The sequence below is a fragment of the Triturus cristatus genome, chromosome 12 (genome assembly GCF_964204655.1).
Source record: "Triturus cristatus chromosome 12, aTriCri1.1, whole genome shotgun sequence".
Classification (NCBI taxonomy): Eukaryota; Metazoa; Chordata; class Amphibia; order Caudata; family Salamandridae; genus Triturus; species Triturus cristatus.
The window spans coordinates 644,622,363-644,641,390 of NC_140595.1; positions in this window are offsets into that span (position 1 = coordinate 644,622,363).

Consider the following 19,028-nt stretch of genomic DNA (forward strand, 5'->3'; position numbering starts at 1 on the left):
GATATCTGTGACAGAGGTAGTAACCCACTGAGCTATTCCCACAAAATTCCGTTAACCTGCATTTAAGAACTACCAACAGACAATGGTTGCTCTGCAGCAGGCTCGTAAATCACAAGTTATCTTAACAGTTTTTATTGTTGTACATCGGTGGCAGATTCACTGAGAGGGCCAAGGAGGCTCATGTTTGGGTGGGCCTGGCCCACCCTCTAGAACCGGGCCTGGTAGGTAGTGGTACTGCTAGCATAGCCGGACTCCTGCTCGCAGGCACAGGCCAGCCTGGCAGCCTGAGCCAGCCACCACCACCACCACCTCGCTCCGGCACCAGTCGGAGACGCCTGGTCATCCGCCCCCCTGGCCCCTGCTCACGAACAGCAAGGGGGCCTGCTCAGTGCTCTAAATGCCTGACTAAATGTCTAAATCCCCAATCCAGACTCAGTGGCTGCCCAAGGCGGTAGTGCGCTGTGCAGAACCGGCCGGGCCGGGATCAACAGAAAAGTATAGGTGATAGGCGTTACGTAGGCCCTTACTTAGGCCAAGGCCCTGGGCCGGGGGAAAGGCCTATACCCTTTGTCTAATCCCTGCCCCGTGGCCCGGCCCACAGTAGTGCCAAACAAATTCCTTTGCCAGTGCCATGTTGAATTTATCGTTTCCAATTCCATCCTGATGATAAATAATTTGCAAAAGACGTCACTGACTCACCTCTGCAGGTAGCGGGCGGCGTGCGAGGACGGACTGACAGTCGGTACTAGTGAGGGAGGTACAGGCAGCAAGCAGAGGCTGGAATTAGAAATAAATTATGAGGTGACCGACCATGCCTTGTTCCCTCAGTCTCTGTCTTCTTAATGACTGGCTGTTGTTGTTATGGAATGCTCCTCGTCGGTGTCACGACTCACGCGCACTCTTTTTTATTGGAACCCCAATGCGCATGTCACCAGTCACCAAACGGCCGCCCCCAGGCCCTAAGGTGGGTGAACTGAGAACGCGCACACGCGCGGGCTGGCGCTTGCGGAGATTTCTGCGACTGCGCGCGAGCGTGACCATCACCCAACGACCCACCCCCTTTTATTAATGCAGGTAATAATAAATTATTGCCGGCGAAGGCGGCGGCGCAGCCCAGGCAGTGTAGAATCCAGTCCCAAGCATGAGAGTGATGTCAGTTAACAGTGATGAATCTGATATAGATATAATTGTGCGCGTCGGACCAAAACATCGGCCCCAGCAACGAAACCGGCCCCCTGCCTCAAAACCGGCCCCCACCCCTGGCAGCCTACCGGGGGATTGCCCGGTGCCCGGCATTGCCAGTCCGGGCCTGATATCGGGTGCTAAGGTACTAGGGCATACGTGATAAATAGGAAGCCAAATTATGTGGGCTCATATGCATACATGCCAACATTTTAGGACAGGGACGTGGGAGATTTAAAATAAAAAATCGTGAGAATGAAAATTCCCCATTGACTTCTATTGTAGAAATTGCAATTTCAGGCGGGAGACAGCTAAAATAAAGCAATGTTTGGCTTGCAAAATCGGTAGTCTCCCGCCTGAATCGATTCTCTTGGCATGTATGCATATGCCTGTTTACGTCTGGCGTTAACCAAGTCCTTTTGATTCTACTAAAATTAAATGTTAGGGCATATCAACAAGGAACGGCGATGAATAACACAAAGCGCGCTTAGAACTTTGTTATTCATCGCCGTCTATCTCTGGAATTTATCGCCCTGGTAGCGCGTTATCAACAACACGTTGCTCCAGGGAGATAAAAAATGCAGAGATAGCGGGGGAAATCGCCGTTTTGCAGGGAACATCGCTGGTTTTCCAGCGATGTTCCCTGCAAAAGGGCAATAACCTTGCTGATACGACCCTGTGATCGTAGCAGCAGAATCCATCCCCTATGTTAGAGATGGGTAAGTCAGGATTTTAGCAGACGTTAGTTTTTGGAGAAAACAGCGGTTTTCTCCAAAAACTAACGTCTGCTAAAATGCTGGGGCAGCCTTGTAAATATCGTGATGTGCACATTAGCGAAATTTGCAAGGCTGTACTGCCCAGTGACGCCGACTGGAGGCGTCAGGAAAAAGGGTGCTAACATGTGATTATGCATGTTAGCACCCTCTTGTAAATAGGGCGATAGTTTTATCTCCGCTTTTTTGGCTTTTAAAGCCAAAAAAGCGGAGATAAAGCCCTTGTTAATACGCCCCTTAATGCTGCTGGTCTATCCTCTCGGCATCCGATGGAGAGGACAAAGAGGGCTTCCCCTTTCGCCTTCCGCTTTTATCCTTTCCGGGAGGGGGCCACCTGCGCACCTTGATGACGTACCTGACCACCTTTGCTTCCGGCGTCATCTACGTCCCCCAAACCAGAAGGACAGGACTGGCTCCCGCCGGCGATGCCTCAAAGGGCGCCACGCCCCTAGGCGCAGGTGGTGCCGGTCATTGCACGGGTTTTCAGCTAGGCCTCTTCAACTATTGGTCTATTGTTTTCTCATTAATGTGTTTTTCCTTCCAAATCCAATACAGCATGTGGCAGTGGGTCAGCAAACTTCTGCCTTTGTCTAATTTCACCGGAAGTGACAACATCGTGCCCTTTCAGAAGTAGCGCATCTACACACAAACTAGTCCCCTTGAGTGCCAGAGACTACTAAGGCAATGTGTGCCTTTTGAGACCAAAAATATTTTTGATATTTGTCACTTTTTTAAAGTGATGAGAACTTTGGCAGCTTCACCAACAACAAAGTTTTGCAAACAGTGACAAAACAATCACTGCCAAAGTCACAAGGCTTTCAGTCAACGCCAGACCTACCGGCTTCTCCTATACCTGCTTCTACAATAGGACTGGGCACGTTCTCCCCATCCTTTTAATGTTATTTTCTTCACAGGCTGTGGACGTTAGCTATGCAAAATGCAAACCAGGGAGTCGAGGGATAAACGTGCAATCCGCACATGATGCTGGAATGCAACATCTGTGCAGTCATAAATAATCGGAGAGTACACATTTGCAGGGCCCTGTAGCAGGTCCCCGCTGGGAAACATGCATTATATTACTTGATGGATCTTTTCCTGTTAATGTTGTAGAGGCCACTAGAAGGGCGCTGGCTCACGTCGCTCAGTGTGAACAACAAGCAGGCGTGCATCTGTTCGCCTTGAACGTCAAGCGTGGCCCCTGCGGAGCACAGGACGTGTTTTGCGTTCTGGTCCGATAAATCGTCCCCCAGTGTCCTAAAAGGTCCTGGCCATGCACATTGTGATGTCATTACATCTAGAATTATGCATATTGACTTGATAATTCAATTTGAGCATCACTGCGACTGCATAAGCTGGCAAGCAGATGTGTGCTCCTGGGCCAAGCCAGACAAGGAAACGACACAGCTGTTGTAAATATGTACCAGTATTGTTATCGGTCCCACAGGCAGTCTTGAAGAAAACGGACCGACCGACCTTGCAGTTTTATAAAGGTTTCGGATACCAAAATGCACCTGTGGTTTATTGGATATATTCACAGCCAGAATGTCTCCAATCTGTCACTGATTACATTGTTATTCGAATAATTTAATTTGTAGAATTTGCCGTTGTGTAGTACATTCCAGCGTCTGTTCATAAATGTCTTACATCATTATGTATATAACAAGTACTGGCAATGCCAATAGGCCTGGCTTATGAAAGTGCCTTTTGTGCCATGGATGGGTTTAGGCACTCAATAAGTCATCATACATGCACTCTGTCACTCATGTTTATACTCATGCTTCCTTTCATTCATACGCGGAATCAATCTTGCGTTCACGCTCTGACACATCCACAATACAGCACACACAAACTCAACATCATATACAAGACAAATTAAAAGAAAACACGTAGAAAGAAACATCCTGTTGTCTGAGCACAATAACAATATATATTTGTAATAATGAAACTAAATATAGCAGCTGGTGTTCATCTTTAGCAAGTATTGTACATAGCCTATTGTTGCTTTAAATTTCAATAATGGCCACCTCATATAGAATCAACCTTTTGGCCATCTTGGAATTCCATAGTGGTCACCAGGTGTTAAACCTGACATCCTTTACATTGTATTACCCCAGATGTTTTGCCTTCACTCCCTTATTTTTGCTGAACGTATTTTTGTTATTATTAGGACTCTGTGCTCTCTAACCCTATTAACCAGTGGCAAAGGGCTTTTGTGCCCTCTCCATTAAACATGGTAAAATTGGCATACACCTATTTAGTACATTTAATTTACTTATATATCCGTAGTAAATGATACTTTATGTACCCAGGGACCTTCAATATAATGCTGCAAGTGGGCTGCAGCATCCATTGTGCCACCCCTAAGGCAGCACTATAAAGCCTGCCTTAGTCCGGCCACTGCAGCGTGTGTTCAATTTTAAAGTGCCATTTCGGCCTGATAAAATAAACCTTTAGTCAGACCTAAACCTTCCTTCTTAATAATTATAAGTCACCCCTAAGGTAGGCGCTCACCACTCATAGGGCAGGGTGCACAGATTTTACAAGTATTACATGTGCGCTTAAGTTTTCCATGTTCTGACAGTGAAAAACTCCCAAAGTTGTTTTTCACTCTAATAAAGCTATCTTTCCCACAAGCTAACACTATGTTACCTTATTACGCTTAATAAGTAATAACTTAAGATTTCGAAAAGATAGAGAAAATCTTCTTCCACTCAAATTGTAATTTAAAATCCTGTTTAATGGCAAAGTCAGATTATAGGTTACTCTTTTGAAAATGTAACTTTTACAAAGTTGACATTTTTCTGTATAAACCAAATGTGCCTTTCTGCCAGTGTCCAGGCACATGACTGTGAATGACTCTACTGTGGTGTTTTCTGCATTCTGTCAGGACATGGGGACAGAAGGGCCTTTATTGTTGGGGCAAGGTATTCCTCTACTGAGCAGGCTGTCCTGCGGGGTTGTACTTAGACCTTCGCGAGCTTCATAGGGTAGCCTCAGGGCTATGCCACCCCATTAACTTCTAGGGGCTGCGTGTCCTACCACTGACAAATGCAGCTCACACCTAGGCCTATCTAACCTTTGTTACCCTAAACAGTTTAGAGCCAAACCCAGGATAGGGTGAAGGTTAGACAAAGAGGGCAACCCTCAACCACAGGCTGGCACTGGGTATAAGAATAGCATCTTCAGAACCTCTCATCAGAACACTCCTAGACCTGTGGTAGTTTCAGAAGAAGGACTGCCCTGCTGTCTGAAGAAGAAAGATTGGATCTGCTTGTCTTTAACCTAGGCTCCCCAGAAGAGACTCCAAGGGTCAGTTGACTGACTCCTGTTTGAGCTACAAAGACACAACAAGCTTCCAGAGGCCTCCCAGCAATGGCCCAGCTGCCCAGCACCAACATGAACTGTCTGGACCTGCCTAAGCACTACTGCTGTCCTCTGCTGGAGTGAGTCCTGATTCCTAAGAGGAGCTTTCCCCCCAGATCTTAGACCCGTGGGTGGCATCAGAGTGTACACCTCCTGAACTCAAGATGAAAATCCAGATGTTTTGGGCTTTACGCAAGTGTGAACAGAATCCTTGGGGTGAGTAACGACTGACTGCAATGCCCACCAACGCGATCACTAGCAATGACTGCTTTTCCCAACAGCCATGACAGTCCATGTCAGCTGTGACAGTCATATTCGACTGCCAAAGCAAAGGTTCAGCAATGAACGGCTCTTCGCACCACAACAGAGTTATAACAATGAGGCGACCCAAAAGCCACTGGGCCTGGGTAGATAATGGTACAAAAAGATTATGTCCCAGTGGAAATCAAATGAAACAGAAAAATCGATAAAGCGTATTAATCAATAGCATCTAATCAAAGTCAAACACCACCATTTATTCCTTCCAACAATGGGTCTGCTTTAATTGAATCATAGTATTTGAATAAATCATTCATACAATGAAAAACAAATCCTAACTGGATGTATTCTTTAAAAACAGGTGTACTGAGGAGTGAGGTGGTAGGTGTATAGGTATGATTGGGAAAAAGGACAGTGGTGCATACATACATACATCAATAAGATCATTGTAAACTATCCCGACAGTGTTACTGTCCAATCATTAAATGTCAAGTTACAACACATTTACAGATAAACATTCTCTGTCATATATGTCTGACATAAAAATACAGAAGTGTCGACATTTCGACCCCTAAACGGAACAGCCAATTTCACGCATTGTGGGCGGGGTCTTCATCAGGACATAGGTGAGGGTGGGGGGGTTTGGCACCAGTAGAGACAGCTCTATTGCTTCGGGCTGTATTTGAGAAAATCTAGGCTCATAGGCTCTCAGACTTCTTAGAGATGATCGAGGTATTCAAAAAGTAAGGGCCAAGGTTGATGAGTAACCTGTGGCTCTCAGCTGCTGGCAAGAACAGTGATCAGGTTAGCTGATCACCATTTTCTCAAATACAGCCCGAAGCAACAGAGTTGTGACTTTGACCCAAAGCTAATAAAGTGTGATCAGAAAATTACGAGTGGCACCTTGATCTTCTAGGTGCTATTTTTACCAAAAACGTAAAAAATTCATAACTCAAGTTTCACATATTAGATTTTTTTTGTTTTGGTGTCATTTTATTTATTAAAATTTACTCCATTCTTCTAAATTGGTTTGGTACTTTTCTTAGCTTGTGTTTTTTCATTTTATAGCTGTTTGAGTGCTGCATAAATATTTTACACAATGCCTCTAAGTTAATGCTGACTGTTTAGTGCCAAGCTACCAGAGGGTTAAACGCAGGTTTATTTAGCAACTTTTGTGGTTCACCTTGACAAGGATTGTGTTTATTACTTGTGTGGGCCTCCCAACTCTCTCAACTAATAACCCAATTTCTTACATCGGGTTCAGATTATGTGGTCACATGGGTTGCAGCGCACTACAGATAACATGAGTAGCAAGCAAGCAACATGTTAGCACTGACTGGAGAGCTGCAGTATCTTCTTAAGAAGAGCAGAAGCAAAGTAAAAAAAGGGGGGCTATAAAAGGAGAAAATGGAAAACTAAAGAACTGGCCAACCACCCTGACACTAAAGCACACTTATTTTCAGGTGCATGTGCACATGTGCTCAGAAAATGCCATTAGTCACAGGACAAGGGAGCCAATGACTGATGGGAACTGAACTATTACCACATGCAGTACTCTGACATTGGGACGGAATCAACGTGTAAATGACAGTCAAACAGACCACTGGCAGAACAGAGCTGAACCAACACCAAATTCTTCCCCTACAAAGGTAATCAATAACATTTCATGTAATTACATAAAAATACCCACCAATAGGCTTTAATTAAGGTTACCCGTTTTCCGTTTTTACGGATTTTTACAGATAAATACAGACAGAAAACAATGTGTTTTCTGTCTGTATTTATTTTTAAAAGTGGATAAATACTGAAAATTGTGCTCCTTTTAAGTGACTCTCCAGGCTTTCTTTGATGAATTATAGGCCACCAGCTAAGCATATGGACAGCATGGGAAATTAAAAAACAGGATAAAATGTATTTAAATGACAGCATTTGTCAACATACATTTACGGTATAATGCTAGTAATTACCAGTGCATGTATTGTTATGTAATATTTGACAGCTTAAATAGCTAAAACACGACAGACATCAAAGTATGAGTGCGCGTCTATCAGTTAAATAAATACGGAAATGTACAGTTTCTCAACTTCATTTATATGCAAAACACAAAATAAATATGGATAAATATAGAAAAAATGGCCAAAAAATAAATATGGATAAATACAGACGGAAATGTTAAAAAAATAAATACCATAAAACCGGGAGCCCTAGCTTTAATACAGAGAAATAACAATTCACCCTTCAATGTTTATAGGCTTTTGACAGTCAAAATGTCAGGCCTACTGCGTTTATAATACCTTTACATAAAAGACAGATCAGAACTACAGCATCTGAAATATATTTTCCTAGTTAACCAATCAGGCCTCGAGCTGTTATCATTGGCTTGCCTCCATAACCAACTCAAGCCTCCTTTATGAAGCTTAGGCGTTCCCTCAAGGGAACCATCAGGCATCATCATAAAACTGTATAGTATCCAAAATTACAGTTGGCAAACCAAAATATTGTCTCTCCTAAGAGGGCCGAAAAAGGATTCTGACAGTGTAAATCTTCCATACCCACAAATTGTCAGAGGGGCTAACCAGCACTAAAACTTTTATCCACTATGGCAACCTTGGAGATTCCATGTAACAAAATGCCTATCTCTAAGAGGCTTTAAGACAGAGTAGTACCAATCCACTATTAGAATCATATTGCCTTTATCACATGCTTTTCACAGTAGGTAAGTGAGGCCTACTTGCTTTGTCATAACCTTTCATTATAAACAGATCCCACAAAGGAATCTGGTATAACCTTTCACAGTGAATGGATAAGGCCTCTGCCCGCTACCATTAGCTTAAGACTATAGGCAACACAGGCCTTCTGACGTGAGCACAAGCTCTCAACCATCCGACATACAGTTATAATATTATCAATGTAGAAAATCCACATTATTCCTGTCGTTTTTTAATGCTAGACAATGCTGGTGTTTTGACTGTGCATTGAAAAACCACTAACTGGTTTCTTAGTGCATTGGTTTTGTTTATGGTGTTTAAGTTGACTGCATTCAGTGTCTTAATCACAGGTGTGTAACCTGCAGTTGTTTTGCAGATTAGTTGTTTTCCCTTTGCTACCTCACGGTTGTCTGCAAAGGAGGAAAGGAGGAGAATGGCCACCTTCCTAGGAGGCCCAACGGAAGACATGAAAGGAATGTTTAAGTGAGTCATCAAAGGGACTGGCAGGGCAGGAATTTCAGAGGAGGAAATATATATTTTCATCCTGTCATCCATTGAAGCCTAGGGTCAGAGGTTACCAAACCAGTTTATGTGAGACCAACCTTGGTTGTTGATGGAAGGAAATCCATTTGAGTGGGCTAAAATAAGGACAGACTATTTTCTTAAATGTTACTAGTGCAAACATTTAAAAAGCTTGAACCCTCAACTGAGATAACCAGGTCTTTTCTCAAAAGGAGAGGCTGTCATACATTCTAGGAGTGGAGAATTACAATAGGACATCCCCTCACGCCTCTTCTAGATGCTACGGCTGTTGATGTTTCAGTGAGAAGCTTAAGATTGGACTGGAGACAGGCATGCTACTGCTGCTGTCTGTCATTTGCTTGGGAGCCGCAGAAGCACAGAGATCCTCTGAAGTGGGCAGTGGAGGTAGTGTGGGGCTGGATAGCTACTGAGAACAGGCATGAACACAACGGAAAGTCTAAAGAGACAAACAGATAGACCCATGCAGGTTTGTGTGGGGAAGAACTTGGAAATGGATCAAATCTGCTTGTACCATGGGTGTGGTTGTGGGTGTGACCCACCCGGACTAAGACTTGTTTGGTTCATGGTTCAATTTTAAGATTGATCCCCTGTCGGCTCAACCGGACGACCATTAAAGAGTATCCAAGGACTCTTCTTGTGAAGCAGACCACTTGACCAGTCCTAACTGGTTTGGCATAAAGATGCATTTTTTGGAAATGGAAAGTTAGTGACGAAGTTACCTTATACTCACTGGGAACTGGTAAATGGAAAGAGGACTCTCCCGAGAACGTTGGAGTCAACACCAAGGTCTGGGCTGAGAGGTAAGAAAGATTGAGGGAACTGTCTACTGGCTTAGGAAGACTCAAAAAGACCAGAGAGACTGTCTGCTGTGGAAAAGCAAAGCCAGAGACACCTCTACAAAAATTCTCTGAAGTTAGGAAGCTGTGGACTGTTCCCACCTGTACAAGACAACTGATTCACGTCCAACTCCCCCGACTGAAGGCTAGAGGCAGCCTGGGGCTGGAAGTCATGCTTTGTGACTGGAGGGAGAAGACACCTCCAATGGCCACCTGGGAGTACTGTCCAGGAAATAGCACTGATTGTTCAGGCTGAATTGAGGAGGCTTGTGGAATGAGACTGTCACTTTAAGAAGCCATACATTTCCTTTCACTGCTTCTTTTTTGTCGTTTTTTGGCCTTATTCTAAGCATTGAACACTGATTTTACTAAAATTGTTTTGGGGCTTCAATGAGTGGTTTCTTGATGCAAGTTTGTTGCTGGTACTGTCATCCCGTAACACACACTCTTTGAAGTTGCCTTCCATCTTGGTTCTGTGCTACTAAGGGGTGTACAACACAGAAGAAACAGTGTTTGCCGAATTAGGTGCTAATTCTGCACAGTGGCAGTAGATTTTGCACCACTTGGTAACCCAACGTCCTACAATAAATATGTACAAAAAAACATTTGGCAAAACAATAGACTACCCCTCACAATGGAGTTCGACAAGAAGCTTATCAGTGAAAACTATTCCCAAGGTTTGTGACCAACACCAAAACAATTGCTTACTGTGGTATGTTTACTGACTTTGACATATGCTTTTCACAATCAGGATGTCAGGCCTACTTCCTTTACTGTAACTTTTCATTTTAAACAATTTGGCCTATAGCCTTTGTCATTGGCTTGCCACCAAAACCAACTCATCAGTCAAAAGGTGCAAGCCAAGCAGTCATTTTTGTGGAAGGACACCAAATCGAAACTATCAGAATCTGTACTCAGGGAAAGGCACGTGTATGAAGCCTTAGCCCCTCTCTCAGTAGTCTTAAAAAACTCTTTTTTGTTGATCACATAAAGCCAGGTGACAGGTGCACTGTCAAACTAGACAGGAAAACTCCATGTAGATTAGTGTAACACTGGGCATCCCATACTGCTCTCAAACAGACAAATGAACTCTGAAGGCTAAAGGTAAAGATTGAAGCAGAAGGTGCTGAAACTGAAAAAGAGCAATACATTCCAACACAATTTAATGGAATTACAATGCCATGCGTGTGCCCCCGAAAGTTCAAACAGCCAAACATTTGCTGCCTCATGTAGTTGATAACAAAAATATATTCACTGCTCAATAAAAGAGAATCACTTTTTTTGTGAAAACATGTGGCAGAGTCAAAGCCCCTCCCTGTAGTACTACTTTTTTAGATTAACAACATCAGTTCCAGCAACAACTGTGCTCTCATGCCAGACCTAGAAACATGCAGAACAATGATTTAGAAGAGGGTGGCAATGAAAAAGCTACAGTGAAACCGATAGATCTCTCCCTTCTACGATTACTGATTGGCCAATGTGCAAAGGTATCTCTGTCAACAAGAGTGGTGAATAGGCAACCTCATCTTGGGTGCTCAACCTGCTACTATGTCAGGAGAAGGTACTGCTCTGAATGTCCCCAATGCAAAGGGTGGATCACTTTTACTTACAATACCTGGGCCTCAACTTTGGGGAAGAGTATCTCAGCCTCAACTTTGAGACTATTTGTGGGGAAATTCTTCCAACAGTGACTGATATTGGTGGATTTTCGATCAGTGTTTGTCTACTAAAGTTATTCCTCTCATGCCAGCTACTGCAACTCTGATGTTTAGTGAGTCTCCACTAAAGTTATATTTATAACAAAAGTTGTTGCAATTCTTCACGCTTTGCAGGCAAGCATGGCAGTATGTCTGACCCCAAAATTCTAATTTATGCCAGCAGAGAATGCCTGTCGTGCAGTGTTTGAATCCTTAGGCCAACAGTTTACAAGCAACAAATATTTTTGTTTTATGTTACTATTAAAAGAAAAATGCATTCTTTTTTCAAGCAAATCTGCAGATAAGAGATCAACCAGTTTGAAAGGATTAATTTATTCCCATGATTCTAGTTTATCAACAGACATCCAGATTGAGAACTGAACCAAGGACAAGCACATTCCTGTCTTAATTGTAGCGATTCTCACAATGATGTAAAATCCGAAGTTGTGCTGCACTCACAGAGAGGCAATTCAATCAAACTGAAAAATGAACTTGAACAACAATTCTCAGTATAAGCAATAAACTTTTCTTGTAGACAAAGAGGAAAGTTAAGCTTCAAATCAATCAACAGAAAAGTAATTGAATAACTGAAAACATCAAAGCGCCATTAGAAGATACTTCTTAGAAGCAGTGAACAATGAATAATAAGTAAGGACTGGATTTAGAGCTATGTGGACAGGGTACTGAATCTCAAACATGACTGTGTACACTATCCTGTCTGTCCACCGATTGTAAATTGGGCGAATGCAGGTAAGAGCGGTGGGGAAGTGGTTCCAGGTGGTGGGGGATTTCGACGGACGATGAAAAGTGGAAAATAAATACATAATTAATTTGCGCTTGTCATCGTCTGTCGAAACCCCCACTACCCGACCCCACCGCCCAACTGGCCCCACCACCTCACCCGCCTTCACCCCTCTTACCAGCATGGGCCATGGCTGAAATTGGGCAGATCATCAGCTTTCCATCAGTAGAGCCCCCGTTGGCCCCATCAGTGGAAAGCTTATTCTGATGGCCTGACGGAGTGCTGGCCATCAGTGTCTGGACATCACACCACCCACCCTAATTAAGGCTGATGGTCTGATGTCCCTTTTTGCTGTCCATCACTGCCAGGGAAATCCTGTTGCTGACAAACAGAAAAATAAAAATAACCTTATGGAAAAAACTACCTGGGTGTTTGGTTCATTGATTATTTGTTTTTCAGAGTCAAAGTCCCATTTTCAGAGTTTATTTTTGAAAAACAAATATTTGGGTGGATAGGCCTCAAAACCAACAACAGTCATCCACCAAACTTTTGTTACCTTCAGAGGAACCGCTTGAATGTGGTTCCTTTGAAAGTACAGAGAACACCGCTGATCGGTGGTGATGTCTAGATATAGCTGTTCTCTGTCCGTCTAATTTATTTGGCCACATGACCGGGGCTTAAGCTGCTCGCATCATACCATGATGCAGGTAAGTGCTTCAAATAAGCAGTAAAACATAGGCGGGAATCACATACCTACTGGATGCTGTGACGTGTATAGCCTTTGCCATGAGCGGTATCATTTATTTAGCGCAATGCAGGGATATTTGTCTTTATGATGATAAAGAACAAGTTACTTACCTTCGGTAACAATGTATCTGTAAGAAACATTAGTTAGTTAGATTCCTCACCTTAGAATATCCCCAGGCGTCAGACAGGATCCGGAAGATTTTTGTAGCAATACCCCTTGCGCGTCGCTAGGCGTCGTCTGCGGCTCCGCGTCCGTCGTTGGCGTTGTGCGCCAGAATGACGTCGTCGGAGTACTTAGACGCCGCCCTCGCGCGCTGACGTCAGTTCTTGTACATAGCTTTCCGCGCCTGGAACGCAGAGCCATGCAAGAGACCGACACTGGTGCCAAAAAACTCTAGGGCCCTGAAAAGGATAGCCTTAACCCTAGATGTCACTTCGCATAACGGGGAGGATGGGTGGGTCGGTGAGGAATCTAACTAACTAATGTTTCTTACAGATACATCGTTACCGAAGGTAAGTAACTTGTTCATCTGAAAGAAACACGTTAGTTAGATTCCTCACCTTAGAATAGATACCCAAGCAATACCAACCCCGGTGGTGGGTCTGCGAACCAAGATCACACCAGAAAGTCCTGGAGGACAGAACGGCCAAAGAAGCCATCCCTCCGGATTTGGCTGTCTAGGCAATAATGCCTGGCAAAAGTGTGCAGGGAAGCCCACGTCGCCGCCTGACAGATGTCCTGCAAAGGGACTCCCCGTCCCAAAGCAGTAGTAGCCGCTGTGGCTCGAGTAGAATGAGCTCGCAGCCCAACAGGAGGGTCCTTTTTTGCCAAGGAATAACAGGTTTTTATACACAAAACGACCCACCGGGAGATGGTCCGTTTGTGCACAGCTTTCCCCTTCTTAGCACCCACGTAGCCAACGAAAAGCTGGTCGTCCACCCGGAACTGTTTGGTGCGGTCCAAATAAAAGGAGAGCGCACGTTTTGGGTCCAGACGGTGGAGCCGCTCTTCCTCTTTGGAAGGATGCGGAGGCGGAAAGAAGGTGCGCAAGGTGACAGATTGCCCAAGATCAAAGGGGGTCACCACTTTCGGTAGAAAGGAAGGACGAGGCCGAAGGACAACCTTGTCCGGATGAACAGATAGAAAAGGAGGCTTGGACGATAGAGCCTGGAGCTCACTCACCCGTCTAGCCGAGGTGATGGCTACCAGGAAAGCAGTCTTAAGAGGCAGAAGACGAAGAGGACAATTGTGAAGAGGCTCAAAGGGAGCGCACATCAGAAACGTTAAGACAAGATTCAAGTCCCACTGAGGCATTAAGAAAGGGACAGGAGGGAACGTGTGAGTAATGCCTTTAAGAAAGCGTGAAACTACAGGGGACTTGAAAAGAGAAGGCTGATCAGGAAGCTGTAAGAAGGCAGAGATGGCAGCAAGATAACCTTTCAAGGTGCCCAAGGCAGAGCCCTGCTGGGCCAAAGAAAGAAGAAAGAGGAGAACCTCAGAAAGAGGGGCGGAAAGGGGATCCACAGCCTTTGCTGTGCACCATGCCACAAATTTGTTCCACCGGCAGGCGTATACCGTCTTTGTGGAGGGACGCCTGGCTGCCAGAAAGATATCACAGACTTCAGGAGGCAAGTCAAATGGCATCAACTGCCACCGCTCAATCTCCACGCATGGAGGTGGAGGCTGGACAGGTTCGGGTGGAGGACCATCCCCTGCTGCTGCGACAGAAGATCCTCCCGAAGGAGCAGACGTATCGGAGGATCAGTCAACATACTGAGTAGCTCGGGATACCAGTACCTTCGTGCCCAATCCGGAGCCACCAAGATGACTTGGGCCCGGTCGTGCCTGATCTTCTTCAGCACTCTGGGCAGAAGTGGTATAGGCGGAAAGGCGTACAACAGACCGCAACTCCACTCGCGACGAAAAGCGTCGCCGAGCGAGTGCCGCCTTGGAAATTCCAACGCGCAGAACTGCTGACATTGCGCGTTCTCCCCACTGCTGAAAGAGACCTTGCGCCACCTCTGAGTGCAGACGCCATTTGTGATCCATCATGCACCGGCGGCTGAGTTCGTCTGCTCTGGCATTCAGAGAGCCCGCCAGATGTTGAACCACTAGGGTGACGCCCTGGTGTTCCAGCCATGTCCAGAGGCGCAGAGCCTCCTGACAAAGGGTCCACGACCCCACCCCACCCTGTTTGTTGCAATACCACATGGCGGTGGTGTTGTCCGTGAACACCTGCATGACACTTCCCCGGACAGAGGGAAGGAAGGCTTTCAGTGCAAGTCGGATCGCTCTCAGCTCCAACAAGTTGATGTGGAGGCGAGACTCCGCCGGAGACCAGAGGCCTCTGATCTCCGCCTCTCCCATATGGCCACCCCATCCCAGGAGGGACGCATCCGTCACTACGACATGCTCCGGTAGGGGTAGGGAGAGGCTCTTGCCCGTGACCCAATCGCGGTCCGTGAGCCACCACTGCAACTGCTGTGCAGTGCCCTCCGAGATCAAGAAATGGTCGGACAGGTTGCCGTGATGCTGGGCCCACTGAAACTTCAGGTCCCACTGCAGAGCCCGCATGCGCCGCCTGGCGTGATGCACTAGTAGGATGCAGGAGGCCATCAGCCCCAGAAGCCGCAACACTAGCCTGACCGAAACCCAGGATAGAGGCCAAAAGATGGGAATCAGGGCCTGTATATTCCGGACCCGCTGTTCCGGTGGATAAACCCGGAACTGCGCCGAATCGAGAACCGCTCCGATGAAGAGGAGCTTCTGAGAGGGGCTCAGGTGTGACTTCGGCACGTTGATGGAAAACCCCAGCAAATGCAGGAGATCCGCCGTAGTCTGGAGGTGGGAGACGACTGCCTGGGGTGAGCCCGCCTTCAACAACCAGTCGTCGAGATAGGGGAAGACTGGAACCCCTGATCTGCGCAGATGAGCTGCGACCACCGCCATCACTTTCGTGAACACCCGAGGGGCACTGGTAAGGCCGGAGGGGAGTACGGTGAACTGAAAGTGCTCCTGACCCACCGTGAACCGCAGGTAACGCCGGTGGGCCGGCAGGACGGGGATGTGGAAATATGCGTCCTGCAAGTCTAACGCTACCATCCAGTCTCCAGGGTCTAGGGCAGCTAGAACCTGAGCCAAAGTCAACAATTTGAACCGTTCCTTCCGGAGGAAGGCATTGACGTTCCTGAGGTCCAAGATAGGGCGTAGGCCCCCTTTGCCCTTCTTGGGAACCAGAAAGTAGTGGGAATAACAACCACGACCTACTTCTGGGCTCGGAACGCGCTCGACGGCCTCTTTGGCCAAGAGGGCCGAAACTTCCTCTTGCAGAAGATTCGAATGATCCTCCGAGATACGGTGGTGCTGCGGTGGCATGGCTGGAGGGGTCGTCTCGAAGGGGAGGGAGTAGCCCCTTTGGACGATTTGCAGCACCCACCTGTCCGAAGTAATGGTACGCCAGTGGAGCAGGTGATGGCGAACCCTGCCTCCCACTGGCGAGGAATGGGCCTGAAAGCTTGGACTAGGAAGGCTTTGAGGCGGATGCTGCCAGGGTGGATGTGGACTGACCGCGTTGTCCTCCAGTACTGCCTCGGCGGAAACCACGTCCGCGGCCGCGTGCAGGCTGGTTCTGCGGCCGGTGGCTAGGCGGACGTGAGGAGGTGCCCCTTCCTTGGCCACGAAAGGAGCGAAAAGCGGAAGGTTGTGGCCGCGGGGCCGAGAGGCCCAAGGACTTGGCCGTAGCCCGGGAGTCCTTGAAGCGAGCCAGCGCACTGTCCGCTTTCTCACCAAAAAGGCGAGTGCCATCAAAAGGCATGTCCATGAGAGTGCTCTGGACATCCCCTTGAAAAGGACGTGGACCGCAGCCAGGCGTGACGTCGAAGCGCCACCGTGGTAGAAATCGCCCTACCCAGCGAGTCCGTAGTGTCGAGTCCACATCGGATTGCATGGCGCGCTGCATCTCTCCCATCGGACAGAGCTGGGGAAAGCTGTGCCCGGGCCTCCTCCGGGCACAGGGGCAGCACGTCCTCCACCATTTCCCACAGAGAGTGGGAATAACGGTCCAAGAGACAGGCGGTGTTCAAAGACCGCAGGCCCAAACTGAGCGAGGAGAACAGCTTCTTACCGAGCTGTTCCAGTCTCTTAGATTCCCGGTCCGGAGGAGCAGACGGGAAGGAGGATTGGGAGGTAGAGGCCTGGATAACCAGACTCTCGGGGGTGGGGTGTTGGGACAGAAAACCGGGGTCGCCCGGAGCAGGGCGGGGGCGCCTGGCAACGTTCCTATCCACAGGAGGGACTGTGGAGGGCTTGGACCAGGTGCCCTGCAGAGCGTCAATGAGGGCCTCATTGAACTGCAGCAGAGGCTCAGTGGAGCTTGCTGCAGACTGAAGCACCTCAGTGAGGATGTTAGTCCTCACAGCCACGGCAGGCAGCTCAAGCCCAAGGGCCGCGGCCGCCTTGCGCAGCACCACAGAAAAAGCTGCACCCTCCTCCGAAGCCACAGTCGGAGGAGAGATGAATCCAGTGTCCGGTGAGGTATCCAAACCACTGGCCTCCCCCAGTTCATCTGCCCAGTCCTGCGAAAGTTGGCCCTGAAGGGCCAGAGGGTCCACGGACCCCTCCCAGTCGCCCCGTCATCCGATTCCTGGTAAACAGGAGGAATGATCGGAGCCGGACGATAGACAAAATGTGTCTCTAGCGGCGTCGGATGCGGCGTCGAGCAGCGCCGCACCGGCGTCGGGTCCGGACAGGGGCTGAACCGGGGATCGACGTCGACCGGAGTTGGAGGTGGCACCGGTGACGACGCCGGCAGAGGAGGCGTGACGAGGTCGACCGGCGTCGACGGGGGCCCAGGCCTGGGCCCCTCGGGGACCTGCGGCGTCGGGGCCGGAGCCTCCGACGGCGCCGGAGCCGCCGGCGCGCAAGGTCACCCAGTCGAGTCCGCGGGGCCCGAAGGCACGCCAGTGGGCGTCGACGGCGGGGCCAGGCTCCTCATGGCTGAGAGGAAGGCACTGACCTCCGCCGGCGTCGCGTCAGTCCCAGGGACCGGCGGGTATGGGGACGTGCGCGGCGCCTGCGGCTGCGGCGGAACCGCGGGGGTGGGACCACCCTGACCCTCGGCCGAGTCGCGCGACCGACGAGGGGAGTCCGAAGAGCGGTGTCGCCTCTTGGACTTCTTGGAGCGCTTCGACTTACCCGAAGACTTCGAGCCAGACGAGCGATGATGTCGGCTGCGGTTCCGCGACCGATCCTTGGACCTCCTCCTGGACCGGGATCGAGAGGGGTGCGGAGCCGAGTGGCGAAGCTCGAGAAGCTTACGGGACTGCTCCCGCCTAGCTTTCGAGGTCAGGGCCATACAATCGGAACACGACTCCGCGTCGTGGTCGGGCCCCAAACAGTACAGGCACCGGCGGTGATGATCGGTCACCGACATCAGTCGGTGACAGTCGTCGCAGACCTTGAAACCAGGCATCCTTCCGGCACCAGAGTCGATAAAGTGACCAAAAAGAGTCAAAATATTTAGTCAAAAAATGACTAAAGGGGTAGCTCTCCCGGATTGGCGCTTACTGGCGCGGAAAAGAGAAGAACTGACGTCAGCGCGCGAGGGCGGCGTCTAAGTACTCCGACGACGTCATTCCGGCGCACGACGCCAATGACGGACGCGGAGCCGCAGACGACGCCTAACGATGCGCAAGGGGTATTGCTACAAAAATCTTCCGGATCCAGTCTGACGCCTGGGGATATTCTAAGGTGAGAAATCTAACTAACGTGTTTCTTTCAGATATACGCATTCATAGCATGCATAGATATATTGCATCTCTGCATCACTGTTTAAATTAAAATGATGTTTAGTTATCAGAAATATCTTCACTTCTGAATTGCTTGATTGTGAGTAAGACCTGATCAGTTTTTTAAACTCACACCAAGCAGAGTACATCATCACTTACATATACTTAATTGCCAATGAAATTAGGCACCCTATTTTTTTTATCATGTTTCATTTACTAGAGAGTGGGTGGCAAAGCACTAACAGGGTCATTTAGCGTGTGGTGGCCAATCTGGTAAACCAGTGGGTTGGCAGCGCCCCCTCCGCCACCAAACTAAGAGCGACCAATGGTGTGTGGAGTTTTCTGCCATGTCTGTCGGGCAGATTTGTAGGAAGTGCTTCCACTGACATAGC